Source organism: Bombina bombina, chromosome 11 (genome assembly GCF_027579735.1).
Source record: "Bombina bombina isolate aBomBom1 chromosome 11, aBomBom1.pri, whole genome shotgun sequence".
NCBI classification, from domain to species: Eukaryota; Metazoa; Chordata; class Amphibia; order Anura; family Bombinatoridae; genus Bombina; species Bombina bombina.
In genome coordinates this window covers 182,763,125-182,785,884 of record NC_069509.1, presented here as the reverse complement: position 1 = coordinate 182,785,884, position 22,760 = coordinate 182,763,125, and the positions used below count along the sequence as shown (strand labels likewise).

General features: G+C 39.6%; 1 protein-coding gene across 1 annotated transcript in view; it reads right to left on the bottom strand.

Annotated features, from left to right (window-relative positions):
* Positions 1-22,760, bottom strand: part of GRIN2A (glutamate ionotropic receptor NMDA type subunit 2A) — a 744,878-nt gene that overhangs the window by 39,659 nt on the left and 682,459 nt on the right. The window lies entirely within an intron of this gene.

The following is a 22,760-nucleotide window of genomic DNA, read 5'->3' as shown; positions in this document are numbered from 1 at the left end:
ACTTTGTATCCTGTTATACTCAACATTCACGAACACGGTTGGTTTATTCCCTATAACTCAGAAGGAACCTAACTCACATACCTCAACTGGACTTCTGAACCATTAGGAGACTGCCACATTGTTGATCTTTGTAGCGGGACTTTGTATCCTTCTTTTAATATATTAACCTTTTTAGATATAATAGATTAGTTTGCAATACAAATTTGTTTGATATATATTTTTGTAAACTTGATTGATGGTTAGCTAAGTCTTTAAAGCACCGGTGGTCGTATTTTATTAAAGGGACACTCAATCAAAATTAAAGTTTCATTATTCAGATAGAGCATGCAATTTTAAACAACTTTCTAATTTACTTCCATTAACAAAATGTGCACAGTCTTTTTATATTTAAACTTTTTGAGTCACCAGCTCCTACTGAGCATGTGCAAGAATAAGTGTGTATGCATTTGTGAATGGCTTATTGCTGTCACATGGTACGTGTATGCATTTGTGATTGGTTGATGGCTGTCACATGGTGCAGGGGGAGTGGAAAAAGACATAACTTTTAAAATTGTCAGAAAAAAAATCTACTAATTTGAAGTTCAGACTAGGTGCTATTGCATTGTCTTGTTATCTTGCATTTGTTGATTATGCAAATCTACAGTGTTGACTGGTCCTTTAAAGTATGTATGTATATTAAATTTTATATATATTTTTCAGCTCACTTGTGTATTGATTGTTTGATTTCTATACTAATGAGGTTAGCTGTTTTCTAGCACACCTTTTTTTGCCTCTGATATTGTTTTCTTGGATGGTTTAAAGAGAACTATCATTTTGTAAGGTTGCTTAACCCATTCTGTTTGCTGCTATATATTGGTTTCTAACCTTTTTGGTCCTTAACCTCAGGGTTATTTAACTTTGTTTTTTCTGATATTAAATTTGCATTTGCCATTTATTTATGTAATTTATTGCTTAATAACATATCCATGCTTTTTAGCACTGTATCTTTATTTTTAGTTTTGTATGTTTGCTATACTGTAACATAGATAGTTAGATGATGATAGATAGATAGATAGAGAGAGAGAGAGAGAGAGAGAGATGGATGATATATATTGATATATAAATAATAGAGAGATAGATCATTAGAAAAGTAGATAGATAAATAGATAGATAGATATATAGATAGATAGATAGATAGATACATAGATTGATAGATGATAGATAAAAAGATAGATCAAATTAATCAGAGGCTGCTAACTGATTAAGCACATAAATGTGTGTCAAAGCACTGAGTCCCTTTGAGGAGGAAAACCATATAGAAATACTACAATTATTATAATGAGGCTGAAGTATGTGTCTGTGGGAATAAGTTAGAAAGCTGAAAACATTTTGACAGCTCATTTCATGCAAAATAAACTACATTTCACATGGTTTATTTGTCATCATGTGAAATATGTACTTCTGGAAAGCAAAAACTGCTTGACAGATTTTCACGTATAAGGGCATTTAGAAGGAGATATTATTTGGGGACAAATAGGTGATAAATGAAAAAGATAAAAAAATAGAAAATGAAAGATTTCAGGGCAGTGAACTACTGCTAAGGTGAAGCTAGGGATCTTGTGTTATACACAAGAAATTATGAATTATAAACAGCTGGAAATAAATAAATATAAAATGCCTGGGTGAAAATGAAATAAGTACAAGATTATAACAGTGTGTACGTGCAGATAAAAGTGACTTCATCATAGATGTAGCAATATAGCAACTTCCAAAATATAAAGGTGAAATATGAGCATGACCCTAATGTCACCTGAGTAGTAAGGTTGCAGGGAGAGGAGAAACCTCCCAATAACCCATTAGATGCCAGAGAGTGTTATACCACATTTTTTGCATTTATGGAACCCAAGGCATTAAACCGAACAATAGTCATAAACAATTGTAAAAAAATACCATTCTGTTTTAACAAAAAAGAAAATTACTGGTCGAGAGAGAAATGTTACTAGTCGACTCAAAATTAAGAATAAGTACAAATTTCTTTTTCATTGTTCGATATTTTTTACTTGTTTAGGACTAGTAGACACTTTAATCCCAGAGCATAGCCCTAACCCTATCTATAGTTCTGACCCTACCTATAGCACTAACCCTACCTATAGTCCTAACTCTGCCTATAGTCTTAACACTACTGAAAAGTCCCAACCCTACCTATAGCACTAACCCTACCTATAGCCCTAACCCTACCTATAATCTTAACCCTACCTATAGTCCTAACCCTATCTATAGTTCTAACCCTACCTATAGCACTAACCCTACCTATAGTCCTAACCCTACCTACCTATAGTCTTAACACTACCTATAGTCCTAACCCTACCTATAGTCCTAACCCTACCTATAGTCCTAACACTACCTATAGTCCTAACACTACCTATAGCACTAGCCCTACCTATAGCACTAGCCCTACCTGTAGCACTAATCCTACCTATAGTCCTAACCCTGCCTATAGCACTAACCCTACCTTTAGTCCTAACCCTATCTATAGTCTTAAACCTACTCATAGCCCTAACCCTAACTATAGTCTTAAACCTACCTATAGCCCTAACCCTATCTATAGTCCTAACCCTACCTATAGTCCTAACCCTACCTATAGTCCTAACTCTAGTTTTATCCCTAAACCTATCTATAATTCTCACCCTACTTATAGTCCCAACTCTAGTTATAGCACCCTACTTATATTCCTAATCCTAACTATAGTCCGAACTCTAGTTATAGCCCTAACCCTATTTATAGTCCTAACTCTACCTATAGCCCTAACCCTACTTATAGTCTTAACCCTAGATATATCCCCAACCCTATTTATGGTTCTACCCTAGTTATAGTCCTAACCCTAGTTATAGTCCTAACCCTACCTATAGTCCTAACCCTACCTATAGCCCTAACCCTATCTATAGTCCTAATCCAAGCTATAGTCCTGACCCTATCTATAGTTCTAACCCTACCTATAGTCCTAATCCTACCTATAGTCCTAGCACTAGTTATAGCCCTAACCCTAATCTATAGTCCTATCCCTACCTATAGTCCTAACTCAAGTTATAGTCATAACCCTAGTTATAGTCATAACCCTAGTTATAGTCCAAGCCCTACCTATAGCACCCCACCTAAAATGGAGGGCCACGCTAACCCACTACTATAGGGGAAGGTTTTTCAGTGCAGGCTTTGTGAAGAATGATTGGGTTAGCGCGATTCTCCAGCACGCTAAAGGTAAGTATAAAGCTACAGGTGAACTTTTTCCCCTGTAGCTTTTGAACATTTATATTTGTTTAACAAAAATTAATGTAAATGTTCTAAGAATGTTCAGTTTTAGTTTTGTTTAAAACAAAACCCGAATACTTCAGCCAACAACTATTCAGGAAAACTCATTTTCCCGAATATTCGTTCCAAAACAAATTGTGCAAACCTTTTTGCACACTTAAGTCTCTTTAAGACCACTCCCATCTGTATTGTTGTATAGTGTCATGCCCCACAAAACTTAAAAATGTATTTTTGCCCATGCAGTAACATTTTTTTTAATGTAATACATTTTAAATGTCCTCTATAGATGTAAGAGAAATACAGACTTTAATATCCTTTTAATGTGTCTCTATATTTGTCTTACGCTTTAGAAATAACCCAGAACTTATATCCAGGTAGATAACAGCATTTCCCTGTCAAGCCCAAGCAAACGTCCTTTTATGTTGTTATAATAATTTATTATTCAGATTTAACAAGCGATATTTCCATATTGAGGTCACAATTTGATAGGCTGAGATACTAATTTTATAGTTATATTTACATTTTTTATTTTGTTCCTTTTGTAATTCAGCTTATTATATTTTCATTTACTTTGTGAAGGATGATTATTCATATAAACCCCTGAGTAGAATGTATTATTTATCAAGGTTTGACCTGCACCTATAGCATAATAGCAGCATATTTACTTATTTTGCACTCAAAACACCAAAAAATAATAAAGGGAGCGTGTACCTGTGTATCCTGCCTGGTGGAGTACCCATGTACCCTGCCTGATGGAGTACCTGTGTATCCTGCCTCTTGGAGTACCTGTGTACCCTGCCTCTTGGAGTACCTGTGTACCCTGCCTCTTGGAGTACCTGTGTACCCTGCCTCTTGGAGTACCTGTGTACCCTGCCTCTTGGAGTACCTGTGTATCCTGCCTCTTGGAGTACCTGTGTATCCTGCCTCTTGGAGTACCTGTGTACCCTGCCTCTTGGAGTACCTGTGTATCCTGCCTCTTGGAGTCCCTGTGTATCCTGTCTGATGGAGTACCTGTGTATCCTACCTGATGGAGTCCCTGTGTATCCTGCCTCTTGGAGTACCTGTGTATCCTGTCTGATGGAGTACCTGTGTACCCTGCCTCTTGGAGTACCTGTGTACCCTGCCTCTTGGAGTACCTGTGTATGCTGCCTCTTGGAGTCCCTGTGTATCCTGTCTGATGGAGTACCTGTGTATCCTACCTGATGGAGTCCCTGTGTATCCTGCCTCTTGGAGTACCTGTGTATCCTGTCTGATGGAGTACCTGTGTACCCTGCCTCTTGGAGTACCTGTGTATCCTGCCTCTTGGAGTCCCTGTGTATCCTGCCTGGTGGAGTACCTGTGTATCCTGCCTGATGGAGTACCTGTGTATCCTGCCTGGTGGAGTACCTGTGTATCCTGCCTGATGGAGTCCCTGTGTATCCTGCCTCTTGGAGTACCTGTGTACCCTGCCTCTTTGAATACCTGTGTACCCTGCCTCTTGGAGTACCTGTGTACCCTACCTCTTGGAGTCCCTGTGTATCCTGTCTGATGGAGTCCCTGTGTATCCGGCCTGATGGAGTACCTGTGTATCCTGCCTCTTGAAGTACCTGTGTATCCTGCCTCTTGGAGTACCTGTGTATCCTGCCTGGTGGAGTACCTGTGTATCCTGCCTGATGGAGTACCTGTGTATCCTGCCTCTTGGAGTACCTGTGTATCCTGCCTGATGGAGTCCCTGTGTATCCTGCCTGATGGAGTACCTGTGTATCCTGCCTGATGGAGTACCTGTGTATCCTGCCTGGTGGAGTACCTGTGTATCCTGCCTGATGGAGTCCCTGTGTATCCTGCCTGATGGAGTACCTGTGTATCCTGCCTCTTGGAGTACCTGTGTATCCTGCCTGGTGGAGTACCTGTGTATCCTGCCTGATGGAGTCCCTGTGTATCCTGCCTGATGGAGTCCCTGTGTATCCTGCCTGATGGAGTACCTGTGTATCCTGCCTGGTGGAGTACCTGTGTATCCTGCCTGATGGAGTACCTGTGTATCCTGCCTCTTGGAGTACCTGTGTACCCTGCCTGATGGAGTACCTGTGTACCCTGCCTGATGGAGTACCTGTGTATCCTGCCTGATGGAGTACCTGTGTATCCTGCCTGGTGGAGTACCTGTGTATCCTGCCTGATGGAGTACCTGTGTATCCTGCCTGGTGGAGTACCTGTGTATCCTGCCTGATGGAGTACCTGTGTATCCTGCCTGATGGAGTACCTGTGTATCCTGCCTGGTGGAGTACCTGTGTATCCTGCCTGATGGAGTACCTGTGTATCCTGCCTGGTGGAGTACCTGTGTATCCTGCCTGATGGAGTACCTGTGTATCCTGCCTGGTGGAGTACCTGTGTATCCTGCCTGATGGAGTACCAGTTTGCTATCTGGAGGTGTTCTCTTTTTGTGAGTATTCTGTACTGTCAGCCAGGTAAAACTACTGCTTTCTGCAGCTTTAAAGGGCTCTTGCTATTCAGTTGCTTAAAGGGACATGAAACCTAACAATTTTCTTTCATGATTTAGGTAGAACATATAATTTTAAGCAACAGTTTACTTCTATTATTAAATTTGTTTAATTCCTATAGTGTCATTTGTTGAAGGAGCGACAATGGCATGGGTGAGCCAATGACACTCGCTATATTTATGCAGCCACCAATCAACAGCTAGAAATTGGAAAGTTGTTTGAAATGTTATACTCTCTCTCTCTCTCTCTCTATATATATATATATATATATATACTGTCTAAATCATGAATGTCTAATTATGTCTTTACTGTCCCTTAAAAGCTAAAACATTTTCTTGTAGCTATAAAAGCACATGACACCCAGTTTTTTCTTTCAAGGGACACTAAACCCAAAGTTTTTCTTTCATGATTCAGATAGGGCAGCAATTTTAAGCAACTTTCTAATTTACTCCTATTATACATTTTTCTTCGTTCTCTTGCTATCTTTATTTAAAAAACAGGAATGTAAAGCTACAATTAATAGCCGGCCTATTTTTGGTTGAGAACCTGGGTTACGCTTTCTTATTGGTGGCTAAATGTAACCACCAATAAGCAAGCACTATTCATGGTGCTGAACTTAAAATGTCCTGCTTTTTAAATAAAGATAGCAAGAGAAGGAAGAAAATTGATAATAGGAGTAAATTAGAAAGTTGCTTAAAATTGCTGCTCTATCTGAATCATAAAAGAAAAATTTGGGTTTAGCGTCTTTTTCATAATTCAGAGAAATCATACAATAAAAAACTTCCTTCAATTATCAATTTTACATTGTTCTCCTCGTATTCTTTGTTGAAGAGGGTACTTAGGTAGGTAACGTGCATGTATATGGCAGCAGTTTTGCACCAGGTGGAATGCTCAACATTGTTAAAACCATTCTTAAAAAACTGCTGCCATATTGTTCTCCAGACCCATGAACGCTCCTTAGCTTATCTACCTGATCTTTAACCAAGGATACCAAAATAACAAGGTCAATTTGATAAAAGAAGTACATTTTAAAGTTCTTTTTGTTGTTTTTTTACATTTTACACTTTGAGGCCGATTTATCAAATGTCTGTCGGACCTGATATGACAGTGCGGATCAGGTCCGACAGACATTGCTGAATGCGGAGAGCTATACGCTCTCCATATTCAGCATTGCATGCTGGTGAAACACCGCCCCCTGCAGACTCGCGGCTAATCGGCCGCCAGCACGGGGTTGTCAATCAACCCGATCGTACTCGGTCGGGTTGAATTGTGGCGATTCCTGTCCGCCTCATCAGAGCAGGCGGACAGGGTTATGGAGCAGCGGTTTTTAGTCTGAAGATTCGCCAGAAACACGGGCCCACAAGCTTCGTTCGGAGCTTGATAAATGGGCCCCTTAATGTGAATCATGAATGAAAAATATTGGGTTTTATGTCTATTTTAAGGGACACAGAAGTCACAGACTTTAGTTTTAATCAGGTCGCACATACAGCTCCCTTGTGTTCTGACATTTACATCTTTCTCCTGGGGTAGATTTACCAATGTCTGTCCGACATGATACGCTGTAGCTGCTTGTGCAATGCCGCCCCCTACAGATTTGCGGCCATTCCGTCGCTAGCAGGGGGGTCAATCAACCCGATCGTATTCGATCGGGTTGATTGCTGTGCGTCGCTCATAAGCGGCGGATACAGTTAAGGAGCAGCGGCCTTAAGAGCGCTGCTTCTTAACTGCTGTTTCCGGCGAGCCTGAAGGCTCGTGCGGAAACAGGGAGAGATGGCCCCATTCGGGGCATCATAAATCGGCCCCTTGCTATCATCTGCTGAAATGAGCTCATTTTTATGAGAGTATACGGCGGGATGCTCAAAAGAGTGCATGTGTGTTGATAACTTAATGTAAAACATTGTTACAAACATTGTTGCATATAGTTCCTAAAACAGATATATTTAAAAAGACATAAAAGTTAAAACTATATTTTTATGATACAGATAGAACAAGAAATTAACAAAAGACCTCAGTTTCCCTCTGTTATCAAATGTGTTGTTCTCTTTATATCCCATTTTAAAAAGCATACCTAGGTAGGATCAAGAGGAGCAATATACTGCAGGGTGCTAGCTGTGGATTGGTGGCTACATACATATGCCTCTTGTCATTGCCTCAACGTATGTGTTTAAATAGCTCCCAATAGTGCATTTCTGCTCTAAAGCTGACTTTAACTATGTGTTTAACAGGGCTTAAAGGGACAGTTTACTCAAAAATTTTCTCCCCTTTAATTTGTTCCCAGTGATCCATTTTACCTGCTGGAGTGTATTAAATTGTTTACAAGTAGCTCCTTTACCCTTATATTGGCATTTGAAATTGTTGATTTAGCATGTGGTATCCCCACCTATTCTGAAAGTTTGTGGCCGCGCGTACCAGCTATAGATAAGCTTTGTAAACACAGCCAGCAGAAGAAATTTCACTCCCAGTGCGATATAGCAGAGATAAGGTAATAAAATGTTGATTTTCCATTGTTCTCTCAAAGTACTGGTGATTGTTTTAAGGACAGATATAAGATAAAGAAGCAGGTATATTTGCACAATGTGATAAAATAATGAGATCGGATTATACCTACAAGCTCAACCCATTTTATTAGGTTGTGGCTTCAAAACACAAAATCAGAGCTTTAATATACACAAATAAGCCTTAAAAAGCTAATTTTCATAAATTTTTTACTCTGCAGTTGGTAAAAAAAGCAATTGTAAACACATTAAGGGAAAAACTATTTTACAGTATACTGTCCCTTTAAAGGGACAGAAAACTCTAAAAAAAAAAAATTCATGATTTGGATAGAACATACAGTTTTAAACAACTTTCCATTTTACTTCTATTATCAAACTTGCTTCATTCTCTTGTTATCCGTTGCTGAAGGTTTAGCATTGCACTACTTAGAGCTAGCTGAGCACATCTAGGTAGCCAATCACAAGAGACAAATGTGTGCAGGCACCAATCATCAGCAGCTCCCATAGTGTAGAATATGTGCATATTCTTTTACAACAAGGGATACCAAGAGAACGAAGCACATTTGAAAATAGAAGTGAACTTAAAATGTCTTAAAATGACTGCATCTGAATTCTTGCAAGTTTAATTATGACTTTCCTATCCCTTTAAATACAAAGTTATATGCAATAATCAAAGACTCTAACACTATTTTATGTTACTTTAAAAATACAGAAAGTGGTAGCTTGCCTTTAATTGTAGGCTCTGAATCATGGCAGGTTAATTTGTATTTCTCTTTATTTGCTTTAACGCATAACCAGTCTGTATAGAGAGTTATCAGATCAGAGAGCGGCTCTGCAGAGATATAGATAATACAATGATAGGATCACATTGTATGCCAACTCTTTTTACTAACAAATCATGTAAAGCCCTCTGCTAAACAAGCAAAAAAATTCAATATTTAACCCTGCAATAGAACATTTTACAGATCTATCATGTAACCAATGAGTTAACATAACATTAAGCAATTAGGGGCGCGATCAAATATACGGCGCAGGTTTCGGCGCAAGCGTGGAAACCTGCGCCGCCCGTAATTTCACCTCGCACATCGGGGTATTACATATACTGCACCGTTAGATGCTAAACTGGCGTAAGTAGGACAAACTGGCGATCTTCTGAAATGTGTGCAAATACACATTTTAGTCGTCGCAAGTAACTTACGCCAGTATTTTGTCCACGGAAAGTGTCAATAAAGAGTAGTTTTATGCAAATTAGGCTAACACTCGTAAAAATGAACCGCGATTTCAAATAAATGTGACACATAATTACGCTATTCAAAATTCATATATAAACCCATGCGCAGCCGCCATTTTCTTCAGTGTGTTTGGATGGTTCTTTGAGCTACAGCACACTACAGTGGAGTGGAGGATTAGTCAGAGTAGAGAGAGAGAGGTGCAAACAGAGGAGTTAGGTCGCATTGTTGTTTGATTAAGCTTGTACACTTACACATATTTTTACATATTGCACACATTCTGTATACATACATATACAAAGACACCACACTTTTTTTTTCTAACACCTCACGCATTTTATTTCAATTTTACAGTGTGATAGGCTGAGTGTTTGGTTGTGATTGTGTGTGATTGAACTGGGAGTGATTGTGAGTGTGTGAAGTGTGAGGATGGCAGGGAGAGGTAGGGCGGAAGGGAGAGGAGTGGCAGGGAGAGGAGTATTGTAGAGGACAGGAATGGCAGGGAGAGGAGTATTGTAGAGGACAGGAGTGGCAGGGAGAGGAGTATTGTAGAGGACAGGAGGAGCAGTGGGGTCCCCGTCAGGGAGTAAGTGGAGTGGGGAGAGCTAGAAGGGATGATGGGAGGGGATATGCCCGAGAGCCCCAGAGACCAGGCACATCAAGGAGAGGGACAGAGGGTGCACATGGGGACAGAAGGGGGGGAGGAGGGAGAGGATAGGGAGGAACCCACACCAGGGACATCACAAGGAGCAAGCCAGGTGTCCATGGAGGATGAGAGGTTGTGCTGTTTGTGATTGGTTTGACACACTTGCAGGGGGAGGAATAATAAATGCTTAGAAGAGGTTTAACTGTTTGAAATTTGCGGCTGATATGTATGTGATTACGCATGCGTTTGTTAGGCCTTCAGAGAGTTACGTTGGTTTTTTTAGTCAGTGCAAGGGTTGCTGCGCCTGCAGTTTGTGACGAGATGAGAATGGAGTAGATTTTCTGAATTCTGCGGGCGTAAGTCCTTACGCTATATATTGGATACCAAATTGCGCGTCTGTTCTATGTTAGTCTATGGGTAAAAAAATACGTCCGAAGGGTGAAATATACGCGCGTAACTTGTATGGTACGCCGTATATGTAATACCAAAACCGCGTAAAATCTGGCGTCGCCGGCATTTTGCGGGCGACGCTGCATATGTAATGGAGGCCTAGATGAATAGTAATAGATGTATTGCTATAGATACTTTTTCTGCCATCTTCAGATACTCTTTACTGAATACAACTTAGACATATATAGAAGAAATGTGAGTACAGAACATTTAGACATAAAACAAAAATCTAATGAGTATTTTAGGGAGTCAGCTGGAAACCATTGGAGTATAAAACAATTAACTTTTATGGATATTTAAATTAACTTCTTTTTTTCCTCTGGAAGAAGCTCAGTTCTGCAGAACAAAGACACGATTCTGAGGGGGGAACAATATCACATGATTCTGAGGGGGGAACAATATCACATGATTCTGAGGGGGGAACAATATCACATAATTCTGAGGGGGGAACAATATCACATGATTCTGAGGGGGGAACAATATCACATGATTCTGAGGGGGGAACAATATCACATAATTCTGAGGGGGGAACAATATCACATGATTCTGAGGGGGGAACAATATCACATGATTCTGAGGGGGGAACAATATCACATGATTCTGAGGGGGGGAACAATATCACATGATTCTGAGGGGGGAACAATATCACATGATTCTGAGGGGGGGAACAATATCACATGATTCTGAGGGGGGAACAATATCACATGATTCTGAGGGGGGGGGAACAATATCACATGATTCTGAGGGGGGAACAATATCACATGATTCTGAGGGGGGAACAATATCACATGATTCTGAGGGGGGGAACAATATCACATGATTCTGAGGGGGGAACAATATCACATGATTCTGAGGGGGGAACAATATCACATGATGGAACACAAAAGAAAAGAAGGCGCCAACATAGTGTGAATCTGTATTGAAAGTTGTTCACTCCCCACACGTAAATTGTACTTACAAGAAGTAAGGCACTTGAGAAGTGCTACAACGGCATTCTGGAGCATTAACAGCTGTCCAGGTAGCTGCTCTCTCGTAGTGAAAGTGTAATCCTTGATGCTGTATACGATCTGCAAATGTCTTGCAGCTATGACCCCTTAGCAGGCTACTTTCTCACGTAGTATTTGATCTTGGGAGAAAAGCCCAAACCAGGTGGGCTAGCAGCTAAGTCCGGGTAAAAAATCTCACAAGTATAAAATATCACTCCAGCCGTGATAAAGATATAGTTAAAAACAAATGTTTATTTAGTAAACATGTAGTCACAACGCGTTTCCCGGTCTACCTTGACCGCTTCCTCAGGTGAATATACTATATCTAAAGTACACAGCTTATATTCGCTTTCCTCGGCGTCCAAGCCTAAACAAAGCGCATGCGTGAAGGAGTGTGCAATACCCAAAATCAAAGAAGGTGTGTATCTACGCCTTAGTGATTGGTTGTCGACCATAATATCGGAACCAACCAAAACGGGATATAGTAACACACCTCAAATGTGTGTGTAAGGGATATATCAAGTCGTTACTCTGTCTACAAGTCAATGCCGATAGGATAATGCAATGACACCAGTCACGTGATACACTGTATTAAATAAAAGTATCAAATCAATGATATATATTAGAGTATTGCCTGTTAAAAGGTAACAAAAAAACAATAGATATCACATGATTCTGAGGGGGGAACAATATCACATGATTCTGAGGGGGGAACAATATCATATGATTCTGAGGGGGGAACAATATCACATGATTCTGAGGGGGGAACAATATCACATGATTCTGAGGGGGGAACAATATCACATGATTCTGAGGGGGGAACAATATCACATGATAAAGCTGAGTTTTCACAAAATATGCTGATGTTCTTCTCTAGCCTTCTTAATTAAAGGATGAACCAATCAAGTATTCTTAATTGAAACTGGAAGCCAATTAAAATGCACTAGATGCAATGACCTTTCCCAGAGTGTTTAATGGAACAAAACTCATAAGTGGTCTGAAATAAACCAACTTAGATCATTAATCAGTTGGTTTATTGCTCTTCATACATATATACATATATATATATATATATACATATATACATATACATATATACATACTAGTCCACAAGCCTGTGTACACGGGCCATTTTTTGCAGTACAGCGGTCCCACCCCTTGCTCTCTCTCTCACCTTCTCTTTCTTTTGCTCTCTCCCTCCTCTCTTTTGCACTCTCCCGCCCCCTCTCTTTTGCACTCTCTCTCCCCCTCTCTTTTGCTCTCTCCCCCCTTACTCTTGTTCTCTCCCCCTACCTCTTTTGCTCTCTCTCTGCCCCCCTCTCTTTTGCTCTCTTTCTCCCCCCCTCTCTTGCTCTTTCTCTCCCCCTCTCTTCTGCTCTCTCCCCCCTCTCTTGCTCTCTCTCTTCCCCTTCTCTTTTGCACTCTTTATCTCCCCCTCTCTTTTGCTATCTCCCCCTCTCTTTTGATCTCTCCCTCCCCCTCTCTTTTGATCTCTCTCTCTATCCCCCTCTCTTTTGCTCTCTCTCTCTCCCCCCTCTCTTTTGCTCTCTCTCTCCCCCCTCTCTTTTGCTCTCTCTCTCCCATCTCTTTTGCTCTCTCTCTCCCATCTCTTTTGCTCTCTCTCTCCCCTCTCTTTTGCTCTCTCTCCCACTCTCTTTTGTTCTCTCTCTCCCCCTCTCTTTTGCTCTCTCTCCCCCCTCGCTTTTGCTTTCTCTTTCCCCATCTCTTTTTCTCTCTCTCTATCCCCCCCTCTCTTTTGCTCTCTATCTCCCCCTCTCTTTTGCTCTCTATCTCCCCACTCTCTTTTGTTCTCTATCTCCCCCCTCTCTTTTGCTCTCTATCTCCCCCCTCTCTTTTGCTCTCTCTCTCCCTGTCTCTTTTGCTTGCTCTCTCCCTCTCTCTTTTTCTCTCTCCCCCTCTCTTTTGCTCTCTCTCTCTCCCCCTCTCTCTTTTGCTCTCTCTCTCACTCTCTTTTACTCTCTCTCCCCCCTCTTTTGCTCTCTCCCCTCTCTTTGTGTCTCTCTCTCCCCTCTCTTTTGCTCCCTCTCTCCTCCTCTCTTTTGCTCTCTCCCCCCTCTCTTTTGCTCTCTCTCCCCCCTCTCTTTTGCTCTCTCTCTTTCCCCCCCTCTTTTGTTCTCTCTCCCCCCTCTCTTTTGCTTTCTCTCTCTCTATCTCCCCCTCTCTCTTTTTCTCTCTCTCTCACTCTCTTTTACTCTCTCTCCCCCCTCTCTTTTACTCTCTCTCCCCCCTCTTTTGCTCTCTCCCCCTCTATTTTGCTCTCTCTACCCTCTCTTTTGCTCTCTCTCCCCCCTCTTTTGCTCTCCTTCCCTCTCTTTTGCTCTCTCCTCCCTCTCTATTTTGCTCTCTCTACCCTCTCTTTTGCTCTCTCTCCCCCCTCTTTTGCTCTCCTTCCCCCTCTTTTGCTCTCTCCTCCCCCTTTATTTTGCTCTCTCTATCCTCTCTTTTGCTGTCTCTCCCCCTCTCTTTTGCTCTCTTTCCCCACTCTCTCTGCCTCTTTTGCTCTCTCTCCCCCCTCTCTCCCTCCTCTTTTGCTCTCTCCCCTTCTCTTTTGCTCTCTACCCCCTCTCTTTCCCCCCTTTTGCACTCTTTCTCTAACGCCCACTCCCACACAGCCACGCCCACCACCATGGCCTCTCCCACCCCCGCCATGCCCGGCCCCGTCCACTCACACCGGGTCCTGTCCCAGCCCTGCCCACCATTCTTGCACTAGGCAGACAGCAGATCATCAGGTGTGTTTCAAGGCCATGTGTATTTGTCCTTGCGCTGTCTCTACTGCGCATGACAGCTTTGGACAAACACACTTGGCCTTTTAAAATATAGAACATATATATATATATATATATATACCACATAAAGATAGGTACATGTTGTAGTGGAAATATAAAGACAGTCAAATGCTTCTGTTCAAATTCTAATACATTTTAGGTGTCCTGTATTGATATGAGAAGTTAGATTAATAAGATATGAAACCGGTTGATAGTATGTCCATATACAGTATTTTTGTGTATTTAGGAATGACTCAAGACTTTCTGCCCACTACAAACTTAACCCAACCATAGTCCACAATTCTGAAGATTAAAGTTCAGCAGATTAAAATTTCACATAGGGCATTTTCTCATGAAAAAAACACCATAATCTAAATGTTTGTCCCATATGCCACCACTTTGAAATGCTGACTGGTCCCATGGTCAATCCTGGTCCAATTATAGAGCTGACCTTGTACATATATATGTCACCACCTATTGCCCCCAATGGGGTCCATCCAGGGATAATTTAAGCACTCTGGGCAGGAGAGAGTATATATATATATAATTATTTTTTTCAAGTGGTTAAATTCCTGATAAATATTTATGACTATTTGTGACTGGCAGCTAAGAGCATTAATCCCTGCAAACCAATAAATTATTACTATGTCAAAGATTTAAATTAATGTTTTGTTTATGTGGAGCTCTAATGATAGTGCGGGACGTGATAAGCAGTATCGCTTGACCGTCCTGACATTAGCTCGTAACTAAAGTTATAGCTTGCGCTAGAGCAAATATCAAAACTGCACTAGAATATTTAGCACGACTTGAGACCTGAAGTAAAGTATAAGAGTTAAAAAAATAGTTTTCACAAAGCACATTAAAATAAAGTATTACATTTATATATGCACTTTTTAATAAAAAAAATATAATTTTCACATTAATAAAAAGGTTTTAAAAGGGTTAAAAGGTATATTTTATATGAGAAGGTGTTTGACTGGAAAGGGCTCCAATGTGTGTGTGTATATATATATATATATATATAAAAAAAGTGTGTAATTTTAAATTAATTTGCATATTGTACCCAGAATCCTTTGCTGCATTGGAAACAATGCAATTCAGAGGTTTACAAAAAGGTACAACACCAGATGTTTTCTGTGGGAAAAACAAGCCTACTGGCCTGTCTAGATTTGTTAATGAACTACACAATGAGTTATTTTCTCTATATTTTGTGCGTAGTAGAGGGTTTTAAACTCACTTTTTGCCTCCCCCTAATTTTAAATGTTGTTGTGTGTGTGTGTATATATATATATACTAAATGCAAGAAAATAATCACTGCAAAAACGGTAATCTTGCATCAAAGTTGAGGGGTTTATTTCATCCACTTAGACATGAGCAGACAAACACCTGACATGTTTCGCATGGGCACTCCCACGCTTCATCAGAGGTCCCAAATGGATTTGCACTCACACTTCCAATATCAACTGCCAGGGTGTCAGGGAAAATTAATTCATCCAGTAAACAAAAAATCCCCACTCACTGGGCTTGTGAAAAAAAGAGCTTTACATTGTGACGTTTCGGGTCTGAAGAAGGGGTTAATGGCCCCAAAACATCATAATATAAAGCTCTTTTTTCACAAGCCCAGTAAGTGCAGATACTTTGTTTACTATATATATATACAGCCAATGTTCTTATTTTACAAGTTATCATTTTATCTATCAAGGGGTCTTGATTAGCTGTGACAACCATATAACTAATTCATGTTTGGCATAGTTAATAATGGTACCACATCAGTGCCACTCAGATGCTAGAGGAGGCAGATACCAAAAAACATGGGCACCAGTTGACCAATGGAGATAACTGCTGTGGAACAGGAAATCTATTATGACCCTCTATAACTATGAGAATGGTAAATATACTGTATATATATCGGCCTAGATTACGAGCAGAGCACAATATTGCACTTTCATGAGCACGATATTTGCGTCCACTCAGTAATACCTGCACATATAAATGTGTGCTGGTATTACAAGTAAGTCACAATGTAAACGCTACCTGCATTGTCTAGAAGCCTTGCGCTTACGAGAGCGGGCTTCCATAGGCTGCAATGGGAGGCTTGTTCTCATGTCGTGAAACACAGAAAAGCACTTAGCGCAGTGCAGGGGCGATTCACGTAACGTTGGGAAATAAATATATATATGAATAGATACATATATATTTATGTGTTTATATTAACACATAAATATATTGTATATAAGCAAATACATACATTTTTAAAGTAATAACACAGTCCCCATTCACCTTAATGTAAATGCACTTTTTTTTTTTTTTTTCAAACACCCCATATCCTTTCCCTTTAACCCCTTATAACTGCTTTGTGCAGGTTTTTATTTTTAAAAAAAGTGCTCATATTTTTTATTTCTATTAAGGAACAGTCAACTTTATTTTTTTCATTAACCAGCTCACAGGAGCATTAACCAGCCACTTGTAATGGTTGGTTATTTAACGTCTGCCTGTAAATGGGCACATTTTGTCCTTTACGGCACACGTTAAAATATCGCTCCACTTGTAATCTAGCCCATAGCTGTGCTTAGCATCTTAATGTCTTTTTACTTTGCAATCACATTCACGTAAATCGCACCTTCAAACTTCCATTCTCTGGTCTGTTCAATCTCAGGTGATCATGGCACAGCAATTTGTTTAATACCTTCGGCTGCCTCTTCTGGATGAAAACTTGATAAATGGGGAGGGGGCATTTTCATTTTTTAGTATTTTATAACATTACTTTTTCTTTCTTTTAAAACAGATAACAGATCTAGCCAGCGGAATGGGCCAAGCTGCTTTCTGCTTAAAAATTCTATGTTCCAATTTTGCCTTTTTTAATAATATATATGATATTGATATTTTATGGTATTATCAGCAATGGTTAATGCATTTCCCATAAATCAAAATGGTACAGTGCTTTTTATGTGTTTCATTTTCATTTAGTTGAGTAATAGAATTACTGTGATAAAATGAACTTTTGGATAAGTTTTTTTCGGCAAAGTTGTTTTCAGTCTTGGCAGTACAGTTCATGTCCATAAAATATTGTGGATTTGACAAATATTGGTACTTTAGAGCATCAGAGCAGAAAACTCAATATGAACGGAATGACTTAAATTTAACACTACTGAAGCGTTGCGCAGCAGTGACAGCCGATTTGATATTTACAATTCTCGACCTAACTTACTTTGTAGATAAAATTGTTCAACTGAAAAACCTGTGAATTATAATTATTTGATTTCTCCAATATTATTTGAATGAGGGAATTGAAGAATCTCTTTGTTACATTTTCTAGAGCTGTTACTTTATTGCAATCTTTATATGCTGGGTGGTCACTTATTTGCATTGTACAATAAGTGTATTATTTGTATGATACTTATGTTACACATGGTGGCATATTCACAGATAACCTTAGCTAACAGACAAGACACAAAAAAAATCATAAGCTGTCGGGTGAGACAGAATTTGGTGGCAGATAAGGAATTTAGTCTGCCAATTCTCTTGGCTTTGCGGAACATATAGAATGAGCTAATGCCCATCATACAAGTGCACCCCCCTATAGGGCCCTGAAAATGAATAAGCAATTCATTAACAGAATATATTTAAAAATAAAAATAAAGGTACTCATCCTACCAACTTCACTTTGTTGCTCTCATCGGTGAGTTTTTTTTTCTGCTTCCTCCAATAAACTCTGTGACTTACACCCATGACTTCTGTTCTCTTAGTCTCTTTAGATCCTTGCATGCTTACATCTGAAGTAGGTAGACAAAAGCAAGGACTCAGGTATAGGCATGAAGGATATTTTGACTTTAATAAGGTGAGATGGCTCAACTCTAACTGAAATGTTTCTGCATTTAAAATGGGCTTTCCTTGACCCAATCTCCTTTGACTTATGTTTAATTTACTTGGATAGGTGAAGCAACTAGAGTCACTTAAGCATTAATAATAAGTGTCAGTAGGCTCTACTAATAAAGAGGGCACACTGGTGTGATGGATAGTTAAGAAGCTGCTCCTTAACCTGTCCGCCACCTTTTATGTGGCAGATTGAAATCATCCCTATCCGATCAGGATGATTGACAGCCCCTGCTAGTGGTTGATTGGCCACCAGTGAGCAGTGGCAGCACTGCACAAGCATTTCACTAGAAATGCTTGTGCAATGATAAATGCTGACAGCTTATGCTATAGCAAATCATGTCTGCTCGACATATGATAAATCAACCCATTGTCTTGCATGTGCGGCTATCACTTTGGCACCTAATGCTGCTTTGACCTGTCAGCTAATTCCATTGCTACTGATCTACAGCATCCACTAACCCAACTGTTTCACAAAAGACATTTTCTTTATCTGCTTGTATATTTGCAAAATTGTGTTCTGTGAAGGCACACACACTCTGTGATACAAACCAAGAAAGGGCTAGTCCAGAAGTCCAGAAACAACAGACCTAAGAAAAGATGAAGCTAGTGGCAAAGTCCAGATGGGTATAGCCAATAGAACACACATCAGACAACAGCAAGTATTACTCAATATACAAAATAGTCAACAGGACATACAATGCAGGAAAATTGGCCAACAGGACAGTATATATATATAAAAAGGGAGCAGCAGAGTATGCAGATAGTAGGACACAATATGCAGACTGAGACAAACAGCAGGAAACAATATGTACATAAAGACCAGTAGAACACAATATGCAAGCAATCATCTGCAGGATACAATATACCAATACTGGCCAGTAGGACACAATATGTAGACAATGGCCAGTAGGACACAATATGAAGATAATGGCCAGTAGGACACAATATGTAGATAATGTCCAGTAGGGCACAATATGAAGATAATGGCCAGTAGGACATTGTATGCAGATAATGATCAATAGGACACAAAGTGCAGCTAATTGTCAGTAGGACACAATATGCTGATAGTTGCCAGTAGGACACAATATGTAGCTAATGGTCAGTAGGACACAATATGTTGATAGTTGCCAGTAGGACACAATATGTAGCTAATGGTCAGTAGGACACAATATGTAGATAATGGTCAGCAGGATACAATATGTAAACAATGCCCTGTAGGACATGATATGAAGATAATGGTCAGTAGGACACAATATGTAGATAATGGCCAGTAGGAAACAGTATGCAGATAATGGTCAGTAGGACACAATATGCAGATAATGGTCAGTAGGACACAATATGTTGATAGTTGCCAGTAGGACACAATATGTAGATAATGGTCAGTAGGACACAATATGCAGATAATGGTCAGCATGACACAATATGTAAACAATGGCCTGTAGGACATGATATGCAGATAATGGTCAGTAGGACACAATATGTAGATAATGGTCAGTAGGAAACAGTATGCAGATAATGGTCAATAGGACACAATATGCAGATAATGGTCAGTAGGACACAATATGTAGATAATGGTCAGTAGGACACAATATGTAGATAATGGTCAGTAGGACACAATATGTAGATAATGTCCAGTATGAAACCATATATGCAGATAAGGATCAATAGGACACAAAGTGTAGATAATGGTCAGTAGGACACAATATGTAGATAATGGTCAGTAGCACAAAAATGTAGATAATGGTCAGTAGGACACAATATGCAGATAATGGCCAACAGGACACAATTGTAGATAATGGGCAGTAGGACACAATATGCAGATAATGGCCAGTAGAGCACAATATGTAGATAATGGTCAGTAGGACACAATATGCAGATAATAACCAGCAGGACACAATATCTAGATAATGGTCAGTAGGACACAATATGCAGATAATGATCAATAGGACACGAAGTACAGATAATGGTCGGCAAGACACAATATGCAGACAATCAGCAGCAGGAAACAATGCATATAATGGGCAGTAGGACACAATATGTGATAATGGTCAGTGGGACACAATATGTAGATAATGGCTAGTAGGACACAATATGCAGATAACAGTTAGTATGGTACAATATGCTGATGATGGTTAGTAGGACACAATATGTGGATAATATAAAGTAGGACACAATATGCAGATAATCAGCTGCAGAAAACAATTTGCATTTAATGATCAGTAGGAAACAATATGCAGATGATGGTCAGTAAGACACAATATGCAGATGATGGCCAGTAGGACACAATATGAAGACAATGACCAATAGGACACACTATGCAAGTGATCAGTAGAAAGTAAACAATATGTAGACAATGACCAGTAGGACACAATATACAGGTAATCAGTCACAGGACACAATATACAGGTAATCAGCCGCAGGACACAATATGCAGATAATAACCAACAGGACACCAATTGCAGGTAATGCCAAGGAGGACACATGTCAGAGATGAAAGATCCAGGAGCAGAGGAACCAATAACAAACAATATAAACATAAGGGTGCTCTATCAACATGTGAGTAACCCTTTGCTATGTACATTATATCCATCTTTGTGTTCCAATCAGCCAATAGAATGCGAGCTCAATCCTATTGGCTGATTGGATCAGCCAATAGGATTGAAGTTCAATCCTATTGGCTGATTGCATCAGCCAATAGGATTTTTTCACCTTTAATTCCGATTGGCTGATAGAATTCTATCAGCCAATCGGAATTCAAGGGACGCCATCTTGGATGACGTCACTTAAAGGAACCTTCATTCTGGAAGAAGACTTCGATTGAAGAGGATACTCCGCGCCGGATGTCTTGAAGATGGACCCGCTCAGCACCGGATGGGTGAAGATAAAAGATGCCATCTGGATGAAGACTTCTGCCTGTCTGTAGGACCACTTCTGCCGGCTTGGATGAAGACTTCTCCCGGCTTCATTGAGGACTTCTTGCAGCTTGGATGAAGACTTCTCCCGGCTTCATTGAGGATGGATGTCCGGTCTTCAAAACTGTAAGTGGATCTTCGGGGGTTAGTGTTAGTTTTTTTTAAGGGTTTATTGGGTAGGTTTTATTTTTAAGTTAGAGTTTGGGCACTTGAAAAAGAGCTAAATGCCCTTTTAAGGGCAATGCCCATCCAAATGCCCTTTCCAGGGCAATGGGGAGCTTAGTTTTTTTTAGTTAGGATTTTATTTGGGGGGATGGTTGTGTGGGTGGCGGGTTTTACTGTTGGGGGTTGTTTGTATTTTTTTTTACAGGTAAAAGAGCTGATTTCTTTGGGGCAATGCCCTGCAAAAGGCCCTTTTAAAGGGCTATTGGTAGTTTGGTTTAGGCTAGAGGTTTTTTTTTATTTTTGGGGGAATTTTTTATTTTGATAGGGCTATTAGATTAGGTGTAATTAGTTTAAAAATCTGATCATTTCTTTTTTTATTTTGTGTAATTTAGTGTTTGTTTTTTTGTAATTTAGGTAATTGTATTTAATTTAGGTAATTGATTTAATTGTAGTGTAAGGTTAGGTGTTAGTGTAAGACAGGTTAGGTTTTATTTCACAGGTAAATTTGTATTTATTTTAGCTAGGTAGTTATTAAATAGTTAATAACTATTTAATAACTATTCTACCTAGTTAAAATAAATACAAACTTGCCTGTGAAATAAAAATAAAACCTAAGCTAGATACAATGTAACTATTAGTTATATTGTAGCTAGCTTAGGGTTTATTTTACAGGTAAGTATTTAGTTTTAAATAGGAATTATTTAGTTATTAATAGTAGGTTTAATTTAGATTTATTTTAATTATATTAAAGTTAGGGGGTGTTAGGGTTAGATTTAGGGTTAGGTTTAGGGGTTAATATGTTTATTATAGTGGCGGCGATGTCCGGAGCGGCAGATTAGGGGTTAATAAATGTAGGTAGGTGGCGGCGATGTTAGGGGCAGCAGATTAGGGGTTAATAATATTTAACTAGTCTTTGCGATGCGGGAGTGCGGCGGTTTAGGGGTTAATATGTTTATTATAGTGGCGGCGATGTCGGGAGCGGCAAATTATGGGTTAATAATTTTATTTTAGTGTTTGCGATGCGGGAGGGCCTCGGTTTAGGGGTTAATAGGTAGTTTATGGGTGTTAGTGTACTTTTTAACACTTTAGTTATGAGTATTATACTACAGCTTTGTAGCGTAAAACTCATAACTACTGACTTTAGATTGCGTTACGAATCTTGCGGTATAGGCTGTAACGCTCACTTTGTGGCCTCCCAGAAAAAGCTTGTAATATCGGCGCTATGGAAGTCCCAGTGAAAAAAGACTACGCAAATTGTGTAAATGAATTTGCGTTACAGTCAAAAAGTGTGCGGTACAGCTTTTTTGACAAGACTCGTAATAGCAGCGGTAGTGAAAAAGCAGCGCTATAACCCATAACGCTGCTTTTTCACTCATAACGCAAAACTCGTAATCTAGTCGAAAATTTGTACTGTTGAACATAAGTGTATCTCAGAGATCGTATTATCTTTATGTTA